Below are 15723 nucleotides of genomic sequence, written 5' to 3'. Positions count from 1 at the left end.
AAAAGGGTTTTTTTTCCTTAGCTGGAACAAAGCTCAGATAATAAACAGAAATAACCACAAATGTACCACTTATATAAGGCAGGACAGAATATCATTGATGAGGTGAAACTGCCTTTACTGCTATCAATGGCTACACAGGAATTCTAACAAGTACTCTGTTGAGGCACAGCTACAGCTTTCAGTTGAGTTAATATTCAGTGAGAAACACAAATAAATAAATTAAATGCAGAACTATATGAAATGGAGCAGGTAAAAGTGTACTTAAATTCACTTCTGCATCCAGTTACTTTCAGGTAGATCTTAGCTGGAGCAAAGCTCAGATAATAAGGAGAAATAACCCAAAATGTACCACTTATATAATGCAGGACAGAATATCAGTGATGAGGTGAAACTACTACCACTGCTATCAATGGCTACACAGGAATTCTAGCAAGTACTCTGTAGCGACACAGCCACAGCTTTCAGTTGAGTTAATATTCAGTGAGAAACACAAATAAATAAACTAAATGCAGAACTAAATGCAAAAAGCAGATAAAAATGCACTTAAATTCACTTATATGTCCAGTTGATTTCAGGTATATCTTAGCCAGAGCAAAGCTCAGATAATAAGCAGAAATAACCGAAAATGTACCACTCATGTAAGGCTGAACAGAATATCAGTGATAAGGTGAAACTACCCCCCCACTGCTATCAGTGGCTACACAGCAATTCCAACAAGTATTCTGCAGAGACATAGCCACAACTTTCAGATAAGTTAATATTCAGTGAGAAACACAAATAAATAAATTAAATGCAAAACTATATAAAAAAGAGCAGATAAAAGTGTACTTAAATTCACTTATATGTCCAGATGATTTCAGGTAGATCTTAGCCATTGCAAAGCTCAGATAATAAGCAGAAATAACCCAAAATGTACTACTTATATAAGGCAGGACAGAATATCAGTGATGAGGTGAAACTATCCCCCACTGCTATCACTGGCTACACAGAAATTCAAACAAGTACTCTGTAGAGACACAGCCACAACTTCTAGTTGAATTAATATTCAGTGAGAAACACAAAAAAATAAACTGAGTGCAGAACTATATGAAAAAAGTGTACTTAAATTCATTTATACGTCCAGTTGATTTCATGTAGATCTTAGCCGAAGCAAAGCTCATATAATAAGCAGAAATAACCCAAAATGTACCACTTATATAAGGCAGGACAGAATATCAGTGATAAGGTGAAACTACCCCCTCACTGCTATCAATTGCTACACAGAAATTCTACAGGTACTCTGTAGAGACACAGCCACATCTTTCAGTTGAGTTAATATTCAGTGAGAAACACTAATAAATAAATTACATGCAGAACTATATGAAAAAGAGTATATAAAAGTGTACTTAAATTCACATATATGTCCAGTTGATTTCACGTAGTTCTTAGCTGGAGCAAATCTCAGATAATAATAAGAAGTAACCCAAAATATACCACTTACATAAGGCAGGACAGAATATCAGTGATGAGGTGAAACTACACCAAACTGCTATCAATGGCTACACAGAAATTCTAACAAGTACGTTGTAGAGACACAGTCACAACTGTCAGTTGAGTTAATATTCAGTGATAAACACAGATAAATAAATTAAATGCATAACTATACGAAAAAAAGCAGATAAAAATTTATTTAAATTCACTTATATGTCCAGTTGATTTCAGGTAGATCTTACTGGAACAAAGCTCAGATAATAAGCAGAAATAACCCAAAATCTACCACTTATATAAGGCGGGACAGAATATCATTGATGAAGTGAAACTACCCCCACTGCTGTCAATGGTAAGACAGGAATTCTAACAAGTACTCTGTAGAGACACAGCCACAACTTTCAGTTGAGTTAATATTCAGTGAGAAACACAAATAAATGAATTAAATGCAGAACTATATGAAAACTAGAAGGTAAAATTGTACTTAAATTCACTTATGCACCCATTTGATTTCAAGTAGATCTTAGCCGGAGCAAAGCTCAGATAATAAGCAGAAATAACCCAAAATGTACCACTTATATAAGGCAGAACAGAATAACATTAATGAGGTGAAAATACCCCCACTGCTATCAATGGCTACACAGAAATTCTAACAAGTACTCTGTAGAGACACTGCCACAACTTTCAGTTGAGTTAATATTTAGTGAGAAACACAAATAAATTAAATGCAGAACTATATGAAAAAGAGAAGATAAAAGTATACTTAAATTCACTCATAAGTCCAGTTGATTTCATGTAGATCTAAGCAAGAGCAAAGCTTAGATAATAAGCAGAAATAACAAAAAATGTACCAATTATATAAGGCAGGACAGAATATCAGTGATGAGTTGAAACTACACCCCACTGCTAACTATGGCTACACAGAAATTCTAAAAAGTACTCTGTAGAAACAGAGCCACAACTTTCAGTTGACTTAATATTCAGTGAGAAACACAAATAAAAAAATTAAATGCAGAACTATAAGAAAAAGAGCAGGTAAAAGTGTACTTAAATTCACTTATATGTCCAGTTGATTTCAGGTAGATCTTAGCCTGAGCAAAGTTTATATAATAAACTGAAATAACCCAAAATCTGCCACTTATATAAGGAAGGACAGAATATCAGTGATGAGGTGAAACTACCCCCCATTGCTATCAATGGCTACACAGAAATTCTAAAAAGTACTCTGTAGAGAGACAGCCACAAATTTGAGTTAAGTTAATATTCAGTGAGAAACACAAATAAATAAATTAAATGCAGAACTATATGGAAAAGAGCAGAAAAAAGTGTATTTAAATTTACTTATACATCCAGTTGATTTCAGGTAGATCTTAGCTGGAGCAAAGCTCAGATAATAAGCAGAAATAACCCAAAATGTACAACTTATATAAGGCAGGACAGAATATCAGTGATGAGGTGAAACTACCCCACTGCTATCAATGGCTACACAGAAATTCTAACAAGTACTCTGCAGAGACACAGCCACAACTTTCAGTAGAATTAATATTCAGTGAGAAACACAAATAAATAAATTAAATGCAAAACTATATGAAAAAGAGCAGATAAAAGTGTACTTAAACTCACTTATACGTCCAGTTAAATTCACGTAGATCTTAGCCGGAGCAAAGTTCATATTATAAGCAGAAATAACCCAAAACGTATCAGTTATATAAGGCAGGACAGAATATCAGTGATGAGGTGAAACTACCCCAAACTGCTATCAATTGCTACACAGTAACTCTGCAGAAACAGTCACAACTTTCAGTTGAGTTAATATTCAGTGATAAACACAGATAAATAAATTAAATGCATACTATATGAAAAAAAGCAGATAAAAGTTTACTTAAATTCACATATATGTCCAGTTGACTTCAGGTAGATCTTAGCTGGAACAAAGCTCAGATAATAATCAGAAATAACCAAAAATGTACCACTTATATAAGGCAGGACAGAATATCATTGATGAGGTGAAACTGCCCTCACTGCTATCAATGGTTACACAGGAATTCTAACAAGTACTCTGTTGAGGCACAGCTACAGCTTTCAGTTGAGTTAATATTCAGTGAGAAACACAAATAAATAAATTAAATGCAGAACTATATGAAATGGAGCCGGTAAAAGTGTACTTAAATTCACTTCTGCATCCAGTTACTTTCAGGTAGATCTTAGCCAGAGCAAAGCTCAGATAATAAGCAGAAATAACCCAAAATGTACCACTTATATAATGCAGGACAGAATATCAGTGATGAGGTGAAACTACCCCCACTGCTATCAATGGCTACACAGGAATTCTAGCAAGTACTCTGTAGCGACACAGCCACAGCTTTCAGTTGAGTTAATACTCAGTGAGAAACACAAATAAATCAATTAAATGCAGAACTAAATGAAAAAAAGCAGATAAAAATGCACTTAAATTCACTTATACATCCAGTTGATTTTAGGTAAATCTTAGCCAGAGCAAAGCTCAGATAACAAGCAGAAATAACCGTGAAAATGTACCACTCATATAAGGCTGAACAGAATATCAGTGATAAGGTGAAACTACCCCCCCACTGCTATCAGTGGCTACACAGCAATTCTAAAAAGTACTCTGCAGAGACACAGCCACAACTTTCAGTTAAGTTAATATTCAGTGAGAAACACAAATAAATAAATTAAATGCAAAACTATATAAAAAGAGCAGATAATAAGCAGAAATAACCAAAATGTACCACTTATATAAAGCAGGACATTATGTGTTGTTGATTTCATAGATCTTAGCGAGCAAGCAAATATCATATATAAAGCAGAAACAAACCGAAATGTACCACTTATATAATACAGGACAGAATATCAGTGATAAGGTGAAACTACCCCCTCACTGCTATCAATGGCTACACAGAAATTCTAACAAGTACTCTGTAAAGACACAGCCACATCTTTCAGTTGAGTTAATATTCAGTGAGAAACACTAACAAATAAATTACATGCAGAACTATATGAAAAAGAGTATATAAAAGTGTACTTAAATTCACATAAACGTCCAGTTGATTTCAGGTAGTTCTTAGCTGAAGCAAAACTCAGATAATAAGAAGAAATAACCCAAAATATACCACTTCTATAAGGCAGGGCAGAATATCAGTGATGAGGTGAAATTACACCAAACTGCTATCAATGGCTACACAGAAATTCTAACAAGTACACTGTAGAGACACAGTCACAACTTTCAGTTGAGTTAATATTCAGTGATAAATGCAGATAAATAAATTAAATGCATAACTATATGAAAAAAGCAAATACAAGTTTATTTAAATTCACTTATACGTCCAGTTGATTTCAGGTAGATCTTAGCTGGAACAAAGCTCAGTTAATAAGCAGAAATAACCCAAAATCTACCACTTATATATGGCAGGACAGAATATCATTGATGAGGTGAAACTACCCTACTACTGTCAATGGTTAGACAGAAATTCTAACATTTACTCTGTAGAGACACAGCCACAACTTTCAGTTGAGTTAATATTCAGTGAGAAACACAAATAAATGAATTAAATGCAGAATTATATGAAAACTAGCAGGTAAAATTGTACTTAAATTCACTTATGCACCCAGTTGATTTCAAGTAGATCTTAGCTGGAGCAAAGCACAGATAATAAGCAGAAATAACCCAAAATGTACCACTTATATAAGGCAAAACAGAATATCATTGATGAGGTGAAACTACCCGCACTGCTGTCAATGGCTACACAGAAATTCTAACAAGTACTCTGTAGAGACACTGCCACAGTTTTCAGTTGAGTTAATATTTAGTGAGAAACACAAATTAAATGCAGAGCTATATGAAAAAAATCAGATAAAAGTTTACTTAAATTCACTTATACGTCCAGTTGATTTCAGGTAGATCTTAGCCGGAGAAAACTCAGATAAGCAGAAATAACAAAAAAATGTACCAATTCTATAAGGCAGGACAGAATATCAGTGATGAGTTGAAACTACCCCCCACTGCTAACTATGGCTACACAGAAATTCTAACAAGTACTCTGTAGAGACAGAGCCACAACTTTCAGTTGACTTAATATTCAGTGACGAACAAAAATTAAAAAAAATAAATGCAGAACTATATGAAAAAGAGCAGGTAAAAGTGTACTGAATTCATTTATATGTCCAGTTGATTTCAGGTAGATCTTAGCCCGAGCAAAGCTTATATAATAAGCAGAAATAATCCAAAATCTACCACTTATATAAGGCAGGACAGAATATCAGTGATGAGGTGAAACTACCCCCCCCCCATTGCTATCAATGGCTACACAGAAATTCTAACATGTACTCTGTAGAGACACAGCCACAACTTTGAGTTAAGTTAATATTCAGTGAGACACACAAATAAATAAATTAAATGCAGAACTATATGAAAAAGAGCAGAAAAAAGTGTATTTAAATTTACTTATACATCCAGTTGATATCAGGTAGATCTTAGCTGGAGCAAAGCTCAGATAATAATCAGAAATAACCCAAAATGTACAACTTATATAAGGTAAGACAGAATATTAGTGTAGAGGTGAACTACCCCCACTGCTATCAATGGCTACACAGAAATTCTAACAAATCCTCTGTAGAGACACAGCCACAACTTTCAGTTAAGTTTTCATTCAGTGAGAAACACAAATAAATAAAATTAAATGCAGAGCTATATGAAAAAGAGCAGACAAAAGTGTTCTTAAATTCAACTATACATCTAATTGATTTCAGGTAGCTCTTAGCCAGAGCAAAGCTTAGATAATAAGCAGAAAAACCCAAAATGTAATAATTATATAAGGCAGGACAGAATATCAGTGATGAGGTGAAACTACACCCCATTTTATCAATGGCTACACAGAAATTCTAACAAGTACTCTGCAGAGACACAGCCACAACTTTCAGTACAGTTAATAATCGGTGAAAAACACAAATAAATAAATTAAATGCAGAACTATATGAAAAAGAGCAGATAAAAGTATACTTAAACTCACTTATACGTCCAGTTGATTTCACGTAGATCTTAGCCGGAACAAAGCTCATATTATAAGCAGAAATAACCCAAAATGTATCAGTTATATAAGGCAGGACAGAATATCAGTGATGAGGTGAAACTACCCCAAACTGCTATCAATTGCTACACAGTAATTCTACCAAGTACTCTGCAGAAACACAGTCACAACTTTCAGTTGAGTTAATATTCAGTGATAAACACAGATAAATAAATTAAATGCATAACTATATGAAAAAAAGCAGATAAAAGTTTACTTAAATTCAGATATATGTCCAGTTGACTTCAGGTAGATCTTAGCTGGAACAAACCTCAGATAATAAGCAGAAATAACCAAAAATGTACCACTTATATAAGGCAGGACAGAATATCATTGATGAGGTGAAACTACCCCCACTGCTATCAATGGCTACACAGGAATTCTAGCAAGTACTCTGTAGCGACACAGCCACAGCTTTCAGTTGAGTTAATATTCAGTGAGTAACACAAATAAATAAATTAAATGCAGAACTAAATGAAAAAAGCAGATAAGAATGCACTTAAATTCACTTATATGTCCAGTTGATTTCAGGTAGATCTTAGCCGGAGCAAAGCTCACATAATAAGCAGAAATAACCCAAAATGTACTACTTATATAATGCAGGACAGAATATCAGTGATGAGGTGAAACTATCCCCCACTGCTATCACTGGCTACACATAAATTCAAACATGTACTCTGTAGAGACACAGCCACAACTTTCAGTTGAGTTAATATTCAGTGAGAAACACAAAAAAATAATTTGAGTGCAGGACTATATGAAAAAAGTTTACTTAAATTCCCATATATGTCCTGTTGACTTCAGGTAGATCTTAGCTGGAACAAAGCTCAGATAATAAACAGAAATAACCACAAATGTACCACTTATATAAGGCAGGACAGAATATCATTGATGAGGTGAAACTGCCTTTACTGCTATCAATGGCTACACAGGAATTCTAACAAGTACTCTGTTGAGGCACAGCTACAGCTTTCAGTTGAGTTAATATTCAGTGAGAAACACAAATAAATAAATTAAATGCAGAACTATATGAAATGGAGCAGGTAAAAGTGTACTTAAATTCACTTCTGCATCCAGTTACTTTCAGGTAGATCTTAGCTGGAGCAAAGCTCAGATAATAAGGAGAAATAACCCAAAATGTACCACTTATATAATGCAGGACAGAATATCAGTGATGAGGTGAAACTACTACCACTGCTATCAATGGCTACACAGGAATTCTAGCAAGTACTCTGTAGCGACACAGCCACAGCTTTCAGTTGAGTTAATATTCAGTGAGAAACACAAATAAATAAACTAAATGCAGAACTAAATGCAAAAAGCAGATAAAAATGCACTTAAATTCACTTATATGTCCAGTTGATTTCAGGTATATCTTAGCCAGAGCAAAGCTCAGATAATAAGCAGAAATAACCAAAATTGTACCACTCATAAGGCTGAACAGAATATCAGTGATAAGGTGAAACTGCCCCCCCCCCACACTGCTATCAGTGGCTACACAGCAATTCCAACAAGTATTCTGCAGAGACATAGCCACAACTTTCAGATAAGTTAATATTCAGTGAGAAACACAAATAAATAAATTAAATGCAAAACTATATAAAAAAGAGCAGATAAAAGTGTACTTAAATTCACTTATATTTCCAGATGATTTCAGGTGGACCTTAGCCGGTGCAAAGCTCAAATAATAAGCAGAAATAACCTAAAATGTACTACTTATATAAGGCAGGACAGAATATCAGTGATGAGGTGAAACTATCCCCCACTGCTATAATTGGCTACACAGAAATTCAAACAAGTACTCTGTAGAGACACAGCCACAACTTTCAGTTGAGTTAATATTCAGTGAGAAACACAAAAAAATAAATTGAGTGCAGGAATATATGAAAAAAGTGTACTTAAATTCACTTATACATCCAGTTGATTTCACGTAGATCTTAGCCGGAGCAAAGCTCATATAATAAGCAGAAATAACCCAAAATGTTCCACTTATATAAAGCAGGACAGAATATCAGTTATAAGGTGAAATTACCCCCTCACTGCTATAAATGGCTACACAGAAATTCTAACAAGTACTCTGTAGAGACACAGCCACATCTTTCAGATGAGTTAATATTCAGTGAGAAACACTAATAAATAAATTACATGCAGAACTATATGAAAAAGAGTATATAAAAGTGTACTTAAATTCACATATACGTCCAGTTGATTTCAGGTAGTTCTTAGCTGGAGCAAATCTCAGATAATAAGAAGAAATAACCCAAAATATACCACTTCTATAAGGCAGAACAGAAAATCAGTGATGAGGTGAAACTACACCAAACTGCTATCAATGGCTACACAGAAATTCTAACAAATACAATGTAGAAACACAGTCACAACTTTCAGTTGAGTTAATATTCAGTGATAAACACAGATAAATAAATTAAATGCATAACTATATGAAAAAAAGCAGATAAAAGTTTATTTAAATTCACTTATACGTCCAGTTGATTTCAGGTAGATCATAGCTGGAACAAAGCTCAGATAATAAGCAGAAATAACCCAAAATCTACCACTTATATAAGGCAGGACAGAATATCATTGATGAAGTGAAACTACCCCCACTGCTGTCAATGGTTAGACAGAAATTATAACAAGTACTCTGTAGAGACACAGCCACAACTTTCAGTTGAGTTAATATTCAGTGAGAAACAAAAATAAATAAATTAAATGCAGAACTATATGAAAACTAGCAGGTAAAATTGTACTTAAATTCACCTATGCACCCAGTTGATTTCAAGTAGATCTTAGCTGGAGCAAAGCACAGATAATAAGCAGAAATAACCCAAAACGTACCACTTATATAAGGCAAAACAGAATATCATTGATGAGGTGAAACTACCCGCACTGCTATCAATGGCTACACAGAAATTCTAACAAGTACTCTGCAGAGACACTGCCACAACTTTCAGTTGAGTTAATATTCAGTGAGAAACACAAATTAAATGCAGAGCTATATGAAAAAAAATCAGATAAAAGTTTACTTAAATTCACTTATACGTCCAGTTGATTTCATGTAGATCTTAGCCGGCGAAAACTCAGATAAGCAGAAATAACAAAAAATGTACCAATTCTATAAGGCAGGACAGAATATCAGTGATGAGTTGAAACTACACCCCACTGCTAACTATGGCTACACAGAAATTCTAACAAGTACTCTGTAGAGACAGAGCCACAACTTTCAGTTGACTTAATATTCAGTGAGAAACAAAAATAAAAAAATTAAATGCAGAACTATATGAAAAAGAGCAGGTAAAAGTGTACTTAATTCATTTATATGTCCAGTTGATTTCAGGTAGATCTTAGCCTGAGCAAAGCTTATATAATAAGCAGAAATAACCCAAAGTCTACAACTTATATAAGGCAGGACAGAATATCAGTGATGAGGTGAAACTACCCCCATTGCTATCAATGGCTACACAGAAATTCTAACATGTACTCTGTAGAGACACAGCCATAACTTTGAGTTAAGTTAATATTCAGTGAGAAACACAAATAAATAAATTAAATGCAGAACTATATGAAAAAGAGCAGAAAAAAGTGTATTTAAATTTACTTATACATCCAGTTGATATCAGGTAGATCTTAGCTGGAGCAAAGCTCAGATAATAATCAGAAATAACCCAAAATGTACAACTTATATAAGGTAAGACAGAATATTAGTGTAGAGGTGAACTACCCCCACTGCTATCAATGGCTACACAGAAATTGTAACAAATCCTCTGTAGAGACACAGCCACAACTTTCAGTTAAGTTTACATTCAGTGAGAAACACAAATAAATAAAATTAAATGCAGAGCTATATGAAAAAGAGCAGACAAAAGTGTTCTTAAATTCAACTATACGTCTAATTGATTTCAGATAGGTCTTAGCCAGAGCAAAGCTTAGATAATAAGCAGAAAAAAAACAAAATGTAATAATTATATAAGGCAGGACAGAATATCAGTGATGAGGTGAAACTACAACCCATTTTATCAATGGCTACACAGAAATTCTAACAACTACTCTGCAGAGACACAGCCACAACTTTCAGTAGAGTTAATATTTGGTGAAAAACACAAATAAATAAATTAAATGCAGAACTATATGAAAAAGAGCAGATAAAAGTGTACTTAAACTCACTTATACGTCCAGTTGATTTTCACGCAGATCTTAGCCGGAGCAAAGCTCATATTATAAGCAGAAATAACCAAAAATGTATCAGTTATATAAGGCAGGACAGAATATCAGTGATGAGGTGAAACTACCCCAAACTGCTATCAATTGCTACACAGTAATTCTAACAAATACTCTGCAGAAACACAGTCACAACTTTCAGTTGAGTTAATATTCAGTGATAAACACAGATAAATAAATTAAATGCATAACTATATGAAAAAAAGCAGATAAAACTTTACTTAAATTCACATATATGTCCAGTTGACTTCAAGTAGATCTTAGCTGGAACAAAGCTCAGATAATAAGCAGAAATAACCAAAAAATGTACCACTTATATAAGGCAGAGCAGAATATCATTGATGAGGTAAAACTGCCCTCACTGCTATCAATGGCTACACAGGAATTCTAACAAGTACTCTGTAGAGACACAGCTACAGCTTTCAGTTGAGTTAGTATTCAGTGAGAAACACAAATAAATAAATTAAATGCAGAACTATATGAAATGGAGCTGGTAAAAGTGTACTTAAATTCACTTCTGCATCCAGTTACTTTCAGGTAGATCTTAGCCAGAGCAAAGCTCAGATAATAAGCAGAAATAACCCAAAATGTACCACTTATATAATGCAGGACAGAATATCAGTGATAAGGTGAAACTACCCCCACTGCTAACTATGGCTACACAGGAATTCTAGCAAGTACTCTGTAGCGACACAGCCACAGCTTTCAGTTGAGTTAATACTCAGTGAGAAACACAAATAAATCAATTAAATGCAGAACTAAATGAAAAAAGCAGATAAAAATGCACTTAAATTCACTTATACATCCAGTTGATTTTAGGTAGATCTTAGCCAGAGCAAAGCTCAGATAACAAGCAGAAATAACCGTGAAAATGTACCACTCATATAAGGCTGAACAGAATATCAGTGATAAGGTGAAACTACCCCCCCACTGCTATCAGTGGCTACACAGCAATTCTAAAAAGTACTCTGCAGAGACACAGCCACAACTTTCAGTTAAGTTAATATTCAGTGAGAAACACAAATAAATAAATTAAATGCAAAACTATATAAAAAGAGCAGATAAAAGTGTACTTAAATTCACTTATATGTCCAGTTGATTTCACATAGATCTTAGCCGGAGCAAAGCTCATATAATAAGCAGAAATAACCCAAAATGTACCACTTATATAAAGCAGGACAGAATATCAGTGATAAGGTGAAACTACCCCCTCACTGCTATCAATGGCTACACAGAAATTCTAACAAGTACTCTGTAAAGACACAGCCACATCTTTCAGTTGAGTTAATATTCAGTGAGAAACACTAACAAATAAATTACATGCAGAACTATATGAAAAAGAGTATATAAAAGTGTACTTAAATTCACATAAACGTCCAGTTGATTTCAGGTAGTTCTTAGCTGAAGCAAAACTCAGATAATAAGAAGAAATAACCCAAAATATACCACTTCTATAAGGCAGGGCAGAATATCAGTGATGAGGTGAAATTACACCAAACTGCTATCAATGGCTACACAGAAATTCTAACAAGTACACTGTAGAGACACAGTCACAACTTTCAGTTGAGTTAATATTCAGTGATAAATGCAGATAAATAAATTAAATGCATAACTATATGAAAAAAGCAAATACAAGTTTATTTAAATTCACTTATACGTCCAGTTGATTTCAGGTAGATCTTAGCTGGAACAAAGCTCAGTTAATAAGCAGAAATAACCCAAAATCTACCACTTATATATGGCAGGACAGAATATCATTGATGAGGTGAAACTACCCTACTACTGTCAATGGTTAGACAGAAATTCTAACATTTACTCTGTAGAGACACAGCCACAACTTTCAGTTGAGTTAATATTCAGTGAGAAACACAAATAAATGAATTAAATGCAGAATTATATGAAAACTAGCAGGTAAAATTGTACTTAAATTCACTTATGCACCCAGTTGATTTCAAGTAGATCTTAGCTGGAGCAAAGCACAGATAATAAGCAGAAATAACCCAAAATGTACCACTTATATAAGGCAAAACAGAATATCATTGATGAGGTGAAACTACCCGCACTGCTGTCAATGGCTACACAGAAATTCTAACAAGTACTCTGTAGAGACACTGCCACAGTTTTCAGTTGAGTTAATATTTAGTGAGAAACACAAATTAAATGCAGAGCTATATGAAAAAATCAGATAAAAGTTTACTTAAATTCACTTATACGTCCAGTTGATTTCAGGTAGATCTTAGCCGGAGAAAACTCAGATAAGCAGAAATAACAAAAAAATGTACCAATTCTATAAGGCAGGACAGAATATCAGTGATGAGTTGAAACTACCCCCCACTGCTAACTATGGCTACACAGAAATTCTAACAAGTACTCTGTAGAGACAGAGCCACAACTTTCAGTTGACTTAATATTCAGTGACGAACAAAAATAAAAAAAATAAATGCAGAACTATATGAAAAAGAGCAGGTAAAAGTGTACTGAATTCATTTATATGTCCAGTTGATTTCAGGTAGATCTTAGCCCGAGCAAAGCTTATATAATAAGCAGAAATAATCCAAAATCTACCACTTATATAAGGCAGGACAGAATATCAGTGATGAGGTGAAACTACCCCCCCCCCATTGCTATCAATGGCTACACAGAAATTCTAACATGTACTCTGTAGAGACACAGCCACAACTTTGAGTTAAGTTAATATTCAGTGAGACACACAAATAAATAAATTAAATGCAGAACTATGTGAAAAAAGCAGAAAAAAGTGTATTTAAATTTACTTATACATCCAGTTGATATCAGGTAGATCTTAGCTGGAGCAAAGCTCAGATAATAATCAGAAATAACCCAAAATGTACAACTTATATAAGGTAAGACAGAATATTAGTGTAGAGGTGAACTACCCCCACTGCTATCAATGGCTACACAGAAATTCTAACAAATCCTCTGTAGAGACACAGCCACAACTTTCAGTTAAGTTTTCATTCAGTGAGAAACACAAATAAATAAAATTAAATGCAGAGCTATATGAAAAAGAGCAGACAAAAGTGTTCTTAAATTCAACTATACGTCTAATTGATTTCAGGTAGCTCTTAGCCAGAGCAAAGCTTAGATAATAAGCAGAAAAACCCAAAATGTAATAATTATATAAGGCAGGACAGAATATCAGTGATGAGGTGAAACTACACCCCATTTTATCAATGGCTACACAGAAATTCTAACAAGTACTCTGCAGAGACACAGCCACAACTTTCAGTACAGTTAATAATCGGTGAAAAACACAAATAAATAAATTAAATGCAGAACTATATGAAAAAGAGCAGATAAAAGTATACTTAAACTCACTTATACGTCCAGTTGATTTCACGTAGATCTTAGCCGGAACAAAGCTCATATTATAAGCAGAAATAACCCAAAATGTATCAGTTATATAAGGCAGGACAGAATATCAGTGATGAGGTGAAACTACCCCAAACTGCTATCAATTGCTACACAGTAATTCTACCAAGTACTCTGCAGAAACACAGTCACAACTTTCAGTTGAGTTAATATTCAGTGATAAACACAGATAAATAAATTAAATGCATAACTATATGAAAAAAAGCAGATAAAAGTTTACTTAAATTCAGATATATGTCCAGTTGACTTCAGGTAGATCTTAGCTGGAACAAACCTCAGATAATAAGCAGAAATAACCAAAAATGTACCACTTATATAAGGCAGGACAGAATATCATTGATGAGGTGAAACTACCCCCACTGCTATCAATGGCTACACAGGAATTCTAGCAAGTACTCTGTAGCGACACAGCCACAGCTTTCAGTTGAGTTAATATTCAGTGAGTAACACAAATAAATAAATTAAATGCAGAACTAAATGAAAAAAGCAGATAAGAATGCACTTAAATTCACTTATATGTCCAGTTGATTTCAGGTAGATCTTAGCCGGAGCAAAGCTCACATAATAAGCAGAAATAACCCAAAATGTACTACTTATATAATGCAGGACAGAATATCAGTGATGAGGTGAAACTATCCCCCACTGCTATCACTGGCTACACATAAATTCAAACATGTACTCTGTAGAGACACAGCCACAACTTTCAGTTGAGTTAATATTCAGTGAGAAACACAAAAAAATAATTTGAGTGCAGGACTATATGAAAAAAGTTTACTTAAATTCCCATATATGTCCTGTTGACTTCAGGTAGATCTTAGCTGGAACAAAGCTCAGATAATAAACAGAAATAACCACAAATGTACCACTTATATAAGGCAGGACAGAATATCATTGATGAGGTGAAACTGCCTTTACTGCTATCAATGGCTACACAGGAATTCTAACAAGTACTCTGTTGAGGCACAGCTACAGCTTTCAGTTGAGTTAATATTCAGTGAGAAACACAAATAAATAAATTAAATGCAGAACTATATGAAATGGAGCAGGTAAAAGTGTACTTAAATTCACTTCTGCATCCAGTTACTTTCAGGTAGATCTTAGCTGGAGCAAAGCTCAGATAATAAGGAGAAATAACCCAAAATGTACCACTTATATAATGCAGGACAGAATATCAGTGATGAGGTGAAACTACTACCACTGCTATCAATGGCTACACAGGAATTCTAGCAAGTACTCTGTAGCGACACAGCCACAGCTTTCAGTTGAGTTAATATTCAGTGAGAAACACAAATAAATAAACTAAATGCAGAACTAAATGCAAAAAGCAGATAAAAATGCACTTAAATTCACTTATATGTCCAGTTGATTTCAGGTATATCTTAGCCAGAGCAAAGCTCAGATAATAAGCAGAAATAACCAAAATTGTACCACTCATAAGGCTGAACAGAATATCAGTGATAAGGTGAAACTGCCCCCCCCCCACACTGCTATCAGTGGCTACACAGCAATTCCAACAAGTATTCTGCAGAGACATAGCCACAACTTTCAGATAAGTTAATAT

Source organism: Protopterus annectens, chromosome 14.part0, assembly GCF_019279795.1.
Source record: "Protopterus annectens isolate FY-2018-M chromosome 14.part0, PAN1.0, whole genome shotgun sequence".
NCBI classification, from domain to species: Eukaryota; Metazoa; Chordata; order Ceratodontiformes; family Protopteridae; genus Protopterus; species Protopterus annectens.
Note: the sequence above shows the minus strand (reverse complement) of the source record.